The sequence below is a fragment of the Vipera ursinii genome (assembly GCF_947247035.1).
Source record: "Vipera ursinii genome assembly, chromosome: 6".
Classification (NCBI taxonomy): Eukaryota; Metazoa; Chordata; class Lepidosauria; order Squamata; family Viperidae; genus Vipera; species Vipera ursinii.
The window spans coordinates 88,210,580-88,224,209 of NC_139515.1; the positions used below are offsets into that span (position 1 = coordinate 88,210,580).

Below are 13,630 nucleotides of genomic sequence, written 5' to 3' on the forward strand. Positions count from 1 at the left end.
CTAGTCCTTGACTTACAACGATCCATTCTGGCCACTAAACCAATGGTTGCGAGTGCAGGACTGCCTGCGTTAAACCCCCCCACTAAGGTTCCTTCTTTTCCTCTTGGCATGGAACTGACCTGGATAGGGAGAGTCTCAAGTTTTGTTTTTAAAATCCCAAGTTTCTGGACCTCTTTGCGAAGATCCCTCTGACCTGCTGCGAAACACACATTTAATCCCAAGCTCCAATGGTCTCTGCCACTTGTTACTAAGCACACCCACGCCTTCCAAATAGTACCTTACAACCTCTTGAACTTGCTTGGATTGTGGGCATCCGGATTGCAACCACTTGTAAAAAATCCTAAGAACTTCTGCAGAAGTCAATTCTTGGGGATGGGTGTGTAGCTCTTACGCTGGGAAGGCGGAGCTCCGCTTTTGTCCTTTGCTCAAGGGGCTCTTAAAAATGCTGGTAGTTCTCGCCTGGCAATTGAGCCCCAAATTCCCATTGCTAAGGAAGACAGTCGTTAAGTGGGTCTTGCCCCATTTTACGAACTTTCTCGCCACAGTTGTTAAGCGAATCGCTGAAGTTGTTCAGGGAGGTTCAGTGTATCTGGCTTCCCCACGGTCAGAAGGTCGCAAAAGGGGATCGTGTCACCTCGGGACGCTGCAACCGTCGTAACTAGGAGTCAGTTGGCCAGAGTCTGAATGTTGGTTACGTGACCAGGATGCTGCTACAATGGTCATAAGTGTGAAAAAGCGGTCATAAGTCACTTCTTTTAATGCCGCTTGATCACTAAACAAATAGTTGAAAGTCAAGGGCTGGGGGGAATTGTGGAGTCGAGTGGGGGGCTGTGGGGTCTTGTTGTTTTCTGAGCTTGGTGGTTTTCTTGCAGATGTTTCTTGACCCAACTAGGGAACATCATCAGTGCTAGAAGGGAGTGGGGTTTGTAGAGTGGGGAGGGGGAGGGGGAGGAGGAGGAAGACTGTGAGGTCCTTGGTGCTCTCTGAGCTGGGTGGTTTTCTTGCAGACGTTTCATGACCCAACTAGATATCATCATCAGTGCTAGGAGGGAGGGGGATGTAAGGAGTGGTGGAGAAGGAGGAGGAGGAGGGCTGTAGGATCCTTGGTGCTCTGAACTTTGGTGCTTTCTTGCAGACGTTTCATGACCCAACTAGGGAACATCATAGGTTTTAGAAAGGAGTGGAAAAGCGGAGAAGGAAGGAAAGAAGGACTGTGGGGTCCCTGGTGGTCTCTGAGTTTGGTGGTTTTCTTGCAGACGTTTCTTGACCCAACTAGGTAACATCATCAGTGCTAGAAAGAAGTGTGAGATATTTACTCTCTATATACTAGTGGATGCCCTGTCAGTGTGGGTGGAAGTGCTCTTGGTGGTTTGTTGAATAGACTGTTGTTTACTGCCGGGTCCTTGGTGCTCTCTGAGCTGGGTTGTTTTCTTGGAGACATTTCATGACCCAACTAGGTAACACCATCAATGCTTAGGAACTTCAAGATGGCGTGGGCTTCAACTTAACCCAGATTGTCCCATGTGGCCTCTCGCTTTGTATTCATCCTGGGTTAGCATTGCTGGCTGTGGAATTCTGGGAGTTGAAGTCCCCACCTCTATCAGTTACTACCGTGTTTTCCCCAAAATAAGACCCAACTGGAAAATATGCCCTAGCTTGATTTTTTCCCCCAGGATGTTTGTAATTTATAAGCCCCACTTAAGAGCGTCAGCCAGATGGATGCATTGAGAGAGAGAGAGAGAGACAGAGAGAAACAAAGGAAAACAGAGAGACAGAGAGAAAAGAGACAAAGAAATAAAGAAAAACAAAGAAACAGCGAGAAAGAGATAAGAGACATATAAAAAAGAGAGAAAAATAAAGAAAAACGGAGAGAAAGGAGAGAGGGATAAAGACAGAGAGAAACAAAAACGGAAAGAGACAGAGACAAATAAAAACAGAAATAGATAAGAGAGAAATAAAGAAAAACAGAGAGAGACGGAAAGAAAAAGAGAGAGAGAGAGAGATTGAATCCTTTCCTGCCTGCAGCCAAATAGCTGCCCACCTCCTTGGATGTACTTGGCTGACCTTCCAAATCGTGACACGTCAAGCAGGGTTTGTCCTGGTTAATATTGGACGGGAAATCTCAAACCCGTAGGCTAGACTGGAAAGCAAACAGACCCACAGTAGTAAATTATTTCCATTCTGTTGGAAGCTTGGTGGATACCGTAATGCCGGCAAAGAGGCGTTCACCTGGTAGGGACATTTTTAGCTGGAGACGGATACGTCGAGGCACAAAAATAACAACAACAAAGCAATAATAATAATAATAATTCCTGTTGGTTTCTTTCACTTTTTAAGAAATAGCATCGGACGGGAATGTCTACGGGGATTCTCCGTCCTCCAGGCAACGGTTGTCCCAAAGGTGCTATTTTCAGGAGGCGCAACTGGGACTTCTTTGGTTATTAATAAAGTTGGAAGGGACCTTGGAGGTCATCTATTCCAACCCTCTGCCCAGGCAGGAAGCCCTATACCATTTCAGACCAATGGTTGTCCGGTCTCTTCTTAAAAACTTCCAGTGGTGGAGCCTCCGCAACTTCTGGAGGCAAGGAGTTCCACTGGTTAATTGTCCTCACTGTCAGGAAATTCCTCCTTAGTTCCAGCTTGCTTCTCTCCTTGATTGGTTTCCATCCGTCGCTTCTTGTCCTGCCCTTCTGGTGCTTTGGAGAATTGTTGTTTGGTGTCTCTTTGGTACAGAATCCAGGACTCACGTCCATGGAAAGAAGAGCTAGCCACAGCTCTGTTGACCTCCGGCTTTGTGGAGATATGGGCGTTGTGTTGAATAAACATAGAATCATAGGCTTCGAAGGGACCTCGGAGGCCTTCTAGTCCAACCCCCTGCTCAGCCAGGAGACCCTATACCAGGGGTAGGCAACCTTGGCTGTTTTATGACTCCTGGACTTCAACTCCCAGAATTCCTGAGCCAGCACGGCTCAGCTTGGAAACCTCTCCATTTCCCCTCAGCATGGCTGGCTCAGGAATTCTGGGAGTTGAAGTCCAGGAGTCATAAAAGAGCCGAGGTTGCCTACCCCTGCCCTGTACCATTCAGACAAATGGCTGTCCAGCCTCTTCTTTAAAGCCGCCAATGTTGGAGCATCCACAACCTCTGGAGGCAAGCAGTTAATTGTCCTCGCTTTCAGGAAATTTCTCCTCATTTCTAGGTTGCTTCTCCTTGATTGGTTTCCATCCGTTGCTGCTTGTCCCTGCCTTCTGGTGCTTTGGAGAACAGATCCTAGAATTGAATAGAAGCTGGAAGGGACCTTAGAGGTCTTCTAGTCCAGCCCCCTGCTCAAGCAGGAGAACCTATGCCATCTTCTCAAGGGGGACTGATGGAAACTGTGGGAGGAGAAGTGGACCTCCAGAATTACAGGGGGATCCTTCCTTAGTAGGCGGAAAAGTGTAATCCAGCTAGTCCTCCGACTTGACGATCAGAATTGCGCCCAACATTTTTGTTGCTAAGTGAGACCGCTTTTAATTCAGTTTTGCCCCGTTTTATCCCCTTCCCGGCCACCGTTGCAAAATGAATCGCTGTAGTTGTGAAGTTGGTAACAAACACAACTGTTCAGTGAATCTGGCTTTCCTCTGTTGACTTTGTTGGTCAGAAGGTCGCAAAAGGGGAATCGCACATGACACACACACCCCAGGACGCTGCGACCGTCTTAAGTAGGAGTCGGTTGCCAAGCATCCGGATTTTGACCCATGGGGATGCTGCAAAGGTCGTAAGTGTGTGTGTGGGGGGGGAAAGGTCCTAAGTCACTTTTTTCCCCCGTGGCGTTGTAACTTCAAACGGTCGCTAAGCGAACTGTTGTAAGTTGAGGACTGCCTGTATTTTTCTCTCGTCGGCCTACTTCTGCATTTGTTGATGCCGTGGGTTGTCCTGGCACATTCTTTTCATTCTCTTCCGATTATTTATGGCTCTTTCAAGCATGACGGTGTTGACCCAGGTTCTTCATAGACTTCCCGCGCAAGCTTGTTTTTCATTTAACGCTGAATCGCACCTTGGCTTGGCCAGGTGGAAAAACGTAGAAAGATCGTCCACCCTGGAATGAAATAAGAGCTGGAAGGGACCCTGGAGGTCTTCTAGTCCAGCCCCCTCCTCAAGCAGGACAACCTATACCATCTCAGACTAGTGACTGTGTCTAGCCTCTTCTTAAAAACATCCAGGATGAAGCACTCAAAACTTCTAGTGGCAAGGTGTTCCACCGGATAATCATCCTCACTGTCAGGAAGTTTCTCCTTAATTCCAGGTTGCTTCTCTCTTTGGTCAATTTCCAACTGTTGTTTCTCGTCCTGCCCTCTGGTGCTTTGGAGAATAACGTGACCCCCTCCTCTTCTTTGTGGCAGCCCCCCAAATACCAGAATGCTGCTATCATGTCTCCCCTATTTCTTCTTTTCTTTAGACTAGCCCAGGGGTAGGCAACCTCGGCTCTTTTATGACTCGTGGACTTCAACTCCCAGAATTCCTGAGCCAGCCTGGCTCAGCCTGGAAACCTCTCCCTTTCCCCTCAGCATGGCTGGCTCAGGAACTCTGGGAGTTGAAGTCCACGAGTCATAAAGCGGCCTAGGCCTAGGCCAGGGGTAGGCAACCTCGGCTCTTTTATGACTGGTGGACTTCAACTCCCAGAATTCCTGAGCCGGCCTGGCTCAGCTTGGAAACCTCTCCCTTTCCCCTCAGCATGGCTGGCTCAGGAATTCTGGGAGTTGAAGTCCACGAGTCATAAAAGAGCCGAGGTTGCCTACCCCTGGACTAGCCAAACCCAAGTCCCGCAGCCGTTCTTCGTATGTTTTAGTCTCTAGGCCTTGGATCATCCTAGTTGCTCTTCTTTGCACGTTTTCCAAACTCTCAACCTCTTTTTTCTCATATGGAGACCCAAATTGGCTGCTGTATTCCAGCGGTGGCCTCGCTCGGGTTTTTATAAAGCGGTAATATTACTTCGCGTGATCTTGATTGTACGCCTCTGTTTGTACAACCCAGGATTGTGTTAGCTTTTGTGGCTGCTGCTGCACACGGCTGCCTCATGGTCAAGTGATCGTCCGCTAGGACTCCGAGGCCCATCTCACAGTGGCTGTTTTTGAGCCGGGTCTGGCCCAGTTTGTACTTGTTAGTACTTGAGCAAAGCGAAGAGCAGAAGCCGACCTTTTCGTTACAGGCAGTCCTCGACGTACGACCACAAGGGAGCCCAAAATTTCTGTCACTAAATGAGACGGTTCAGTGAACTTCCATCCCCCCCCAACTGACGATTTTTCTTACCCCGGTTGTTTAAGTGATTAAATACTGCAATTATTAAGTTAGGGACACAGTTGTTAAGTTAATTCAGCTTCCCCCATTGGCTGCTTGTCGGAAGGTCGCAAAAGGGGACACCCGTCATAAATAGGAGTCGGTGGCCAAGCGTCTGAATTTCGATCCCGTGACCACAGGGATTTTGCAACGGGTGGTGTGAAAAACGGTCCTAAGTCCCATGTTTTTTTTCCCCCAGCGGCTATTGTAACTTTGAACGCTTAAGGAACTGTTGCCGGTTGTAAGTTGATCCCAGCATTTCTGTGGCTAAAACCAAACGGTTGTTAAATGAGTTGCGCCCCGTTTTGCGACCTTTATCGCCGCCATCGTTAAGTGAATCCCTGAGGTTGTTAAGCGAGTCGCACGGTTGTTAAAGTGAGCCTGGCTTCCCCCATTGACTTTGCTGGTCGTTCAGGTCGCCAAAGGGGATCGCGTGACACCCACCCCCACGGGACACTGCGACCGTCATAAATGCGAGTCAGTTGCCAAGTGTCCAGATTTTGATCATGTGATCCCCGAGGAAATGCTGCAACGGTTGTTAAGTGTGAAAAACGGTCCTAAATCACCTTTTCTTGCTGGGAAGGAAGGAAGGGAAGAAGGAAGGAAGGAATGTTGAATGTTTCACTTAATGAACTGTTGTAAGTTGAGGAGTACCTGTTACTGGACTTTTAGGATTCCTTCCGGTGGAAGGAATGTTCACAATGTGCTGTGCTGTGCTGTGCTGTGTGTTTTCCTTTTTTCGTTGCTACAGTGAGTTTTGCAAACTTTCCACTCCTAGCCTGGCTTGCTGCCGAAGCCTGAAAGACCCGTTTGGCCAGCGTGTAACATGACAAAAACAAGCCCTGTTTACATCACGGAGGTTACGCCATCCAGGTTGCGCCAGCCTCGGCCCTGCGGAGGTTGCATTTGCATTCTGCCGTAATACAGGCAGTCCTCGCTTTACGACCTGCAGCGGAGCCTCCAAATCTCCATTGCTAAGCGGCGCAGGGGGTCGAGTGGGTTCCCCTCCCCGTTTTACGCTCTTCCTTGCCGCCGTTGTGAAGTGAATTGCGGCTAGTTGTTAAGGGGGGGTCATTTCATCACTAAGCGAATCCAGCCTCCCCCGTTGGCTTGGCATCACAGGAGGTGATGCCACAACCCTCCGACGGTCCAACCGTAGTAAGTACAGGACGGTTGCCAAGCCTCTGCACTTCGATCGCCCGACCGGGGATGCTGCAAGTGTGAAAAATCATAGTGAGTCTTTTTTTTCAGGGCTGTCACTAAATGAACGGTCGTAAGTCGAGGACTACCCGTAGTAAAAGAGCTAAGTATTTATCCGTGCTATTATCAGTATCCGAGGTGGGGAACTACGGCTTTATATGATTTGTGGACTTCATCTCCCAGAATTCCTGGGCCAAAAGGTCCCCAAAGGCTGGTTCAGGAATACTGGGAGTTGAAGTCCGCAAGTCATGAAGGAGCCATAGTCTCCCAATGCTGACTGAGGAATTCTGGGAGTTGAAGTCCTCAAGTTATGAAGGGGCCATAGTTCCCCCATGCTGGCCGAGGAATTCTGGGAATTGAAGTCCGCAAGCCATGAAGGGGCCATAGTTCCCCCATGCTGGCTGAGGAATTCTGGGAGTTTTATTTATTTATTTTTATTTTTATTTTAATTCCATTTATATCCCGCCCTTCTCCGAAGACTCAGGGCGGCTTACAAGCTTAGCAGTATAGTTTCCCAATGCTGACTGAGGAATTCTGGGAGTTGAAGTCCTCAAGTTATGAAGGGGCCATAGTTCCCTCATGCCGGCTCAGGAATTCTGGGAATTGAACTCCTCAAGTTATAAAGGGGCCATTGTTTCCCCACCACCACTTGATCTATGTACTATCTGACTAAAATACTCATACCCATAACCTTTAGCCTACTGAAACATTACACCATGTAGCAAATTTTATACAACATTGTATGGCATAAGCCTTATCACAAATCATTTTATGACATAAGGCAAAATGTCCAAAAATCATTTCCTGCACTGATGTTTGTGCTGTCTCTGTATGTATGTATGTGCATGTTTGTGCGTGCACATGCGTGCACACATACACCTACCTCAACATGGGCTACTTTCAAGTCAGATCTACATTTTCCAGTGAAGGAAGTTCATTTAGTCCTCGGGTTACAACTACAGTTGAGCCCAAATTTTATGTTGCTAAGTAAAACATTGATTACGTGAGCTTTGCCCCATTTTGTGACCTTTCTCGCCACAGTTGTTAAGTGAATCACGGGCAGTTGTTAGGTTAATGACATGGATGTTAAGTGAATCTGGTTTCCCCCATTGACTTTGGTGGTGGGAAGGTCGCCAAAGGGGATCACACGACACCCCCCCCCCAGGGCACAGCGACCGTCATAAATTGAGTCAAAAGCATCTGAATTTTGAGGCCGCAACAGTCGTAAGTCTGGAAAACAGCCCTACGTTGCATTTTTCGTTGCTGTTTGTAACTTTGAACGGTTACTAAACGAAGCGTGGTGAATCCAGGGCTACCTGTACCGTTTCCTTCATTTTTTTAATCTCATTTTCTTTTTCAAGTTGCAACAGTTAGCTTCAGTTGGTTTCTTTGGGGAACCAATATTGTGGTTTGTGTGTGTGTGTGTGTGTGTGTTAAAAAAACCAAAACAGTTTCACTCTGGCTGGAAACCTTTGCCGCCTTGAACAAAATGTGTCTTGCTTAGATGGCGGAGAGACCAGCCACCGTGGTGTTGCCATAAAAAGCCGTTTGTGCAGGCAACGTGCATGCTGATTCCTCGTTGGTACAATGCTGCTTGCAGAGGTGGAGGAAGTAAAACTGTCCACTTTCTAAGTCAGTGTGAACCGATCCTGGCCACTTTTAAGAGGGGTGGACTTCAACTCCCAGAATTCCCCCGGCCAGCATGTTGAAGTCCCACCCATCTTAAAAGGTTGGCTGGGGAATTCTGGGAATTGTAGTCCACCCCTCTTAAAAGTAGCCAAGATTGGGACCACACTGACTTAGAAAGTGGATAGCAACTTTTAAGAGGGGTGGATTTCAACTCCCAGAATTCCCCAGCCGGCCTTTGACAATGGGTGGACTTCAACATACTGGCTGGGAAAATTCTGGGAATTGTAGCCCACCCCTCTTAAAAGTAGCCACGATGGGGGACCACACTGCCTTAGAAAGTGGATAGCAACTTGTAAGAGGGGTGGACTTCCAACTCCCAGAATTCCCCAGCCAGCCTTGAAGATGGGTGGACTTCAACATGCTAGCTGGGGGAATTCTGGGAGTTGGTCCAGTCCTCTTAAAGTAGCCAAGATTCATTGCCTTAGTAAGTGGGTAGCAACTTCAAGAGAGGCGGACTTCAATTCCCAGAGTTCCTCACCTGGCATGTTGAACTCTACCCCATCTTCAAAGGCTGGCTGGGGAATTCTGGGAGTTGAAGTCCACCCATCTTAAAATTGCCAAATTAGGAGCGCCCGCGCGAGAGAGAGACAGAGAGAGAAGCAGACATTTTCCAGGATTAACAATAATAATTTAAGTGCAGTACTTAAATTGGAACGGCAAAGGGAGAAGCCTGCGGGGAATCTTGCTGGAAACCTCCTCTTAATTGTTGAGACTTCCTGTTTTTCACTTAGAGAGGGCAGTATAAATAGTTGTTCATCATACCTAAAGCCATATACTTCCTACTGGAAGCTGCCAGTGCCACCCAGGCCTGAGTAAACATTTCACAATCCTAGGAACCCGTGTCTCATTTCTAGGCCACAAGGTGTCTGGAGACATTCCAGAACTGGCTTCCAGTTGGACTTTTATTCCATTCGAATTAATTCTTCGGCTATTTGAACTGGGCATACTGGTTTTTACTCATCGTTGGGGAGCCGCAATCACGCCAGCCGGGCCATTGTTTGTCATCGTGCCATAGTAGGGTGTGAGCCTACGGCTTGTTGTGGTGTCTTATGGAAAATCTGTTTTTCTGGGATTTAGCACAACCCGTGTGAGGCCTTCAAAAACCAGGCCGGAAGGATTGGGTTAAAGTGGCCAGGCCTGTGCCAAGGCTTTGCTGTTTTTGAACGGCAAATAAAGAGAGTCCTCGGCATAACCACTACACTTCAGCCTCGCATTTCTGTTGCTAAGCGAAGCATTTCGGGGAATTTTGCCCCGTTTCACGACCTCTCTCGCCACTGCAGTTGTTAAGCTAGTAACACCGTCGTTAAGTGAAGCTGGCTTCCCCCCCCCTTGACTTTGCTTGTCAGAAGGTCCCAAAATGGGATCACACGATCCCCCCCAGGGACACTGCATAACTGTCATAAATATGAGCCGCTTGCCAAGTGTCTGAATTTTGATCCCGCGACCATGGGGACGCCTCCATGGTCGTAAGTGTGAAAAGCGGTCAGAATCCACTTTTTTTCCAGAGCTGTTGTAAGTTCAAACGGTCGCTGTAAACGAACTGTCATAAGTCGAGGACTGCAGGGGAGAAGGGTTGAACCAGAAGTCGAATTTGGTTCTTGGGGCATTTTCCATGTGAAAATCTCGCCCCGGTTCTTGGCCTTGCATTAAACCGAGATAGGCAACCTTGGCTCTTTTATGACTCGTGGAGTTCAACTCCCAGAATTCCTGAGCCAGCATGAGGGAACTATGGCCCCCTCATGACTCGTGGACTTCACCTCCCAGAATTCCTCAGCCAGCATGGGGGAACTATGGCCCCTTCATGACTCATGGACTTCAACTCCCAGAATTCCTGAGGCAGCATGGGGAAACTATGGCCACTTCATGACTTGTGGATTTCAACTCCCAGAATTCCTGAGGCAGCATGGGGTAACTATGGGCCTCTCATGACTCGTGGACTTCAACTCCCAGAAGTCCTGATCCAGCATGAGGGAACTATGGCCGCTTCATGACTGGTGGACTTCAACTTCCAGAATTCCTGAGCCAGCATGGCTCAGCTTGGAAACCTGTCCTTTTCCCCTCAGCATGGCTGGCTCAGGAATTCTGGGAGTTGAAGTCCACGAGTCGTAAAAGAGCCAAGGTTGCCTACCCCTGCACTAAACGAAGGCCAAGTACAATGTTTTCACATCGACAATCAAATTCGACAAGTTGTAAAGCAGGCGAGGACAGAGCTACCACTGTACTAGGGGTTTTCCCACCGTCACGTTTTCGCTCTTTCTGTGTTTCTAATACAGGGGTCTCCAACCCCGGCCTGTCAACCGGTACCGGGCCGCGGCATGCCAGCAACCGGGCCGCACAAACACGCAAAGCCCCATTTGCAGGATGCAGGCAGCACACAAAACCACGCACCCTCCGGTCCGTGGAAAAAGATTTCTCCACGGAACCGGTCCCTGGCGCCCAAAAGGTTGGGGACCTCTGTTCTAGTAGATCTTTTCTGACCTTTGGTGGGTCTGCAAGATCTCACCACATTTACAAAAAAAAAAGATGTTGAGACTCTGGGAAAAGTGCAGAGAAGAGCAAGTAGGATGATTAAAGGGCTGGAGACAAAAACATATGAAGAAGGGTTGTAGGAATCGGGCATGGCTAGTCTGGAGAAAAGTGGGACTGAGGGGGACATGACAGCAGTTTTCCAGTGTTTGAGGGGCTGCCCCAAAGAAGAGGGAGTCAAGCTATTCTCCAAAGCATCTGAAGGCAGGACAAGAAGCAACGGATGGAAACTAGAAGCAACCTAGAACTAAGGAGAAACTTCCTAAAAGTGAGGACAATTAACCAGTGGAACACCTTGCCTCCAGAAGTTGTGGGTGCTCCATCACTGGAGGTTTTTTATTTTTTTTTATTTTATTGGATTTGTATACCGCCCTATTCCCGTAGGACTCAGAAGAAGAGACTGGACAGGCATCTGTCTGGAATGGTACAGGGTCTCCTGCTGGAGCAGGGGGTTGGACTAGAAGACCTCCAAGGTCCCTTCCGACTCTGTTATTCTATAATCCCAGATCAATTAACCAGTGGAACAGCTTGCCACCAGAAGTTGTGGGTGCTCCATCACTTGAGATTTTTAAGCAGAGACTGGGCTGCCGCTAGTCTGAAATGGCATGGGGGTCTCCTGCTTGAGCAGTGGGCTGGACTAGAAGACCTCCAAGGTCCCTTCCAGCTTCTCTTCTGATTGATCCTTCCCTTGGGAACATTTTAATGAGAGAGAGGCAGCTTCCAAGTCATGCAGGACCTTGCCAGCTAGACGTTGGTTCTGAAATCGTGGGTGCAGGACAAGAGCGGACTCAATCATGGCATCAGAGCTTGGTTACACTAGAAGTAGAGTCTGCTGTTTCTGTCTGAACAGAAAGCGATGGGAAGAGCAGCGTGTGCCCACTGGGTGCTTTCGATGACACTTGGCGCATTCTTGACTAGTAGCTCTGTTTGTTGGGGAGGATAAGAATTGGACCCCCGAGTAGCTGTGATGTTTCTGTGGGGAGAATTGTAGGGTCCTTGGTGCCTTCTGAGCTGGGTGGTTTCCTTGCAGACGCTTCATGACCCAAGTAGGTGACATCATCAGGGCTAGAAGGGAGTGGAAAGGAGAAGGGGAAGGAAAGGGAAGAGATGGAAGGAAGGAAGAAAGAAAGAAAGAGAAAAAAAGAAGGAAGGAAGGAAGGACTGTGGGGTCCCTGGTGCTCTCTGAGCTTGGCTGTTTCCTTGCAGACGTTTCATGACCCAACTAGGGAACATCATCAGTGCTGGGAGGGACGGGGATGTAAGGAGTGGTGGAGAAGGAGGAGGAGGAGGGCTGTAGGATCCTTGGTGCTCTGAACTTTGGTGCTTTCTTGCAGACGTTTCACGACCCAACTAGAGAATGTCATCAGTGCTAGAAAGGAGGGGGGTTTGCAGAGGAGGAGGAGGACTGTGGGGTCCTCCTTGTTGCTCTCTGAGCTGGGTGGTTTTCTTGCAGACGTTTCATGACCCAACTAGGGAACATCATCAGTGCTGGGAGGGACGGGGATGTAAGGAGTGGTGGAGAAGGAGGAGGAGGAGGGCTGTAGGATCCTTGGTGCTCTGAACTTTGGTGCTTTCTTGCAGACGTTTCACGACCCAACTAGAGAATGTCATCAGTGCTAGAAAGGAGGGGGGTTTGCAGAGGAGGAGGAGGACTGTGGGGTCCTCCTTGTTGCTCTCTGAGCTGGGTGGTTTCCTTGCAGACGTTTCGTGACCCAACTAGGGAACATCATCAGGGCTAGAAGGGTGTGAGGGTTTGCGGAGTGGTGGTGGTGGAGGAGGAGGAGGAGGAGGAAGATGACTGTGGGGTCCCTGGTGCTCTCTGAGCTTGGTTGTTTTCTTGCAGATGTTTCGTGACCCAACTAGGGAACGTCATCAAGGCTAGAAGGGAGGTGATTTGGGAAATGGAAGAGGAGGAGGAGGAGGAGGAGGAGGAAGATGACTGTGGGGTCCCTGGTCCTCTCTGAGCTGGGTGGTTTTCTTGCAAACGTTTCATGACCCAACTAGGGAACATCATCAGTGTTAGAAGGGTGTGAGGGTTTGCAGAGTGGTGGTGGTGGTGGTGGAGGAGGAGGAGGAGGAGGAGGAGGAGGAGGAGGAGGAGGAAGATGACTGTGGGATCCTGGGTGCTCTTTGAGCTGGGTTGCTTTCTTGCAGACGTTTTGTGACCCAACTAGGTAATATCATCAGTGCTAGAAGAGCTTTCTTTATTCTGATCCAGGTTAATTTTTTTTCTGTTTCCAGGTTCAATTTCTAGGCAGAACTTCAGGGATAAAAAGAGAGGTGTGGGGTGTTGTTGTTTTTTTGTTGTTGTCGTGTTTTTTTTGTTTCCTTTTTGCCTCTTGTTGCTTTCAATCCTGTCCTTGAAAGCCTGTTTGGACCAGTCTTTTGCAGCACTTGTTTTTATTTTGGGTTTTTTTTTTTAAGGCACTTCTGCATTCTCCTCCTCCTCCTCCTCCCTCCCCACCGAATTGTCTCAAGAAAATTGAAATCGGCAGCTGGCCGTCTCTGAAAATAACACATCTATTGTCTAGCTAAGGCCCCGGTTTCAGATTTGGCACAATCGGCGCTTGGGGCGATGTTTCTTGCAAGCAGGTTATTCGAGGCCAAAGGAATATTTTAGACTCAAAAACAGCTTTTTCTTGTTGTTGTTGTTGTTGTTGTTGTTGGTAACCGGGCTTTTGCGTTACTTTTTCCTGTGGGTAACGGAGGGCGGAGGGGGGGGGAGGGAAAGGAGATTTTGCAAATCTCTTTGTATTTCCCAGTTCAGTTTGTTTGTGTTTTTTTTTTCTCACGCTCTCTGTGAATTCTGATAAGCTCTTGCAGAAAAGCCTTTTTTTTTAATCGGTCAGGGAATCGATTGCGCGAAACAGGAATCGGTTGGGGGGGGGAAAAACACGATAG

General features: G+C 48.5%; 1 protein-coding gene across 2 annotated transcripts in view; it reads left to right on the forward strand.

The window, feature by feature from the left end:
* Positions 1-13,630, forward strand: part of UBE2H (ubiquitin conjugating enzyme E2 H) — a 56,809-nt gene that overhangs the window by 23,576 nt on the left and 19,603 nt on the right. The gene's annotated exons all lie outside the window — the stretch shown is intronic.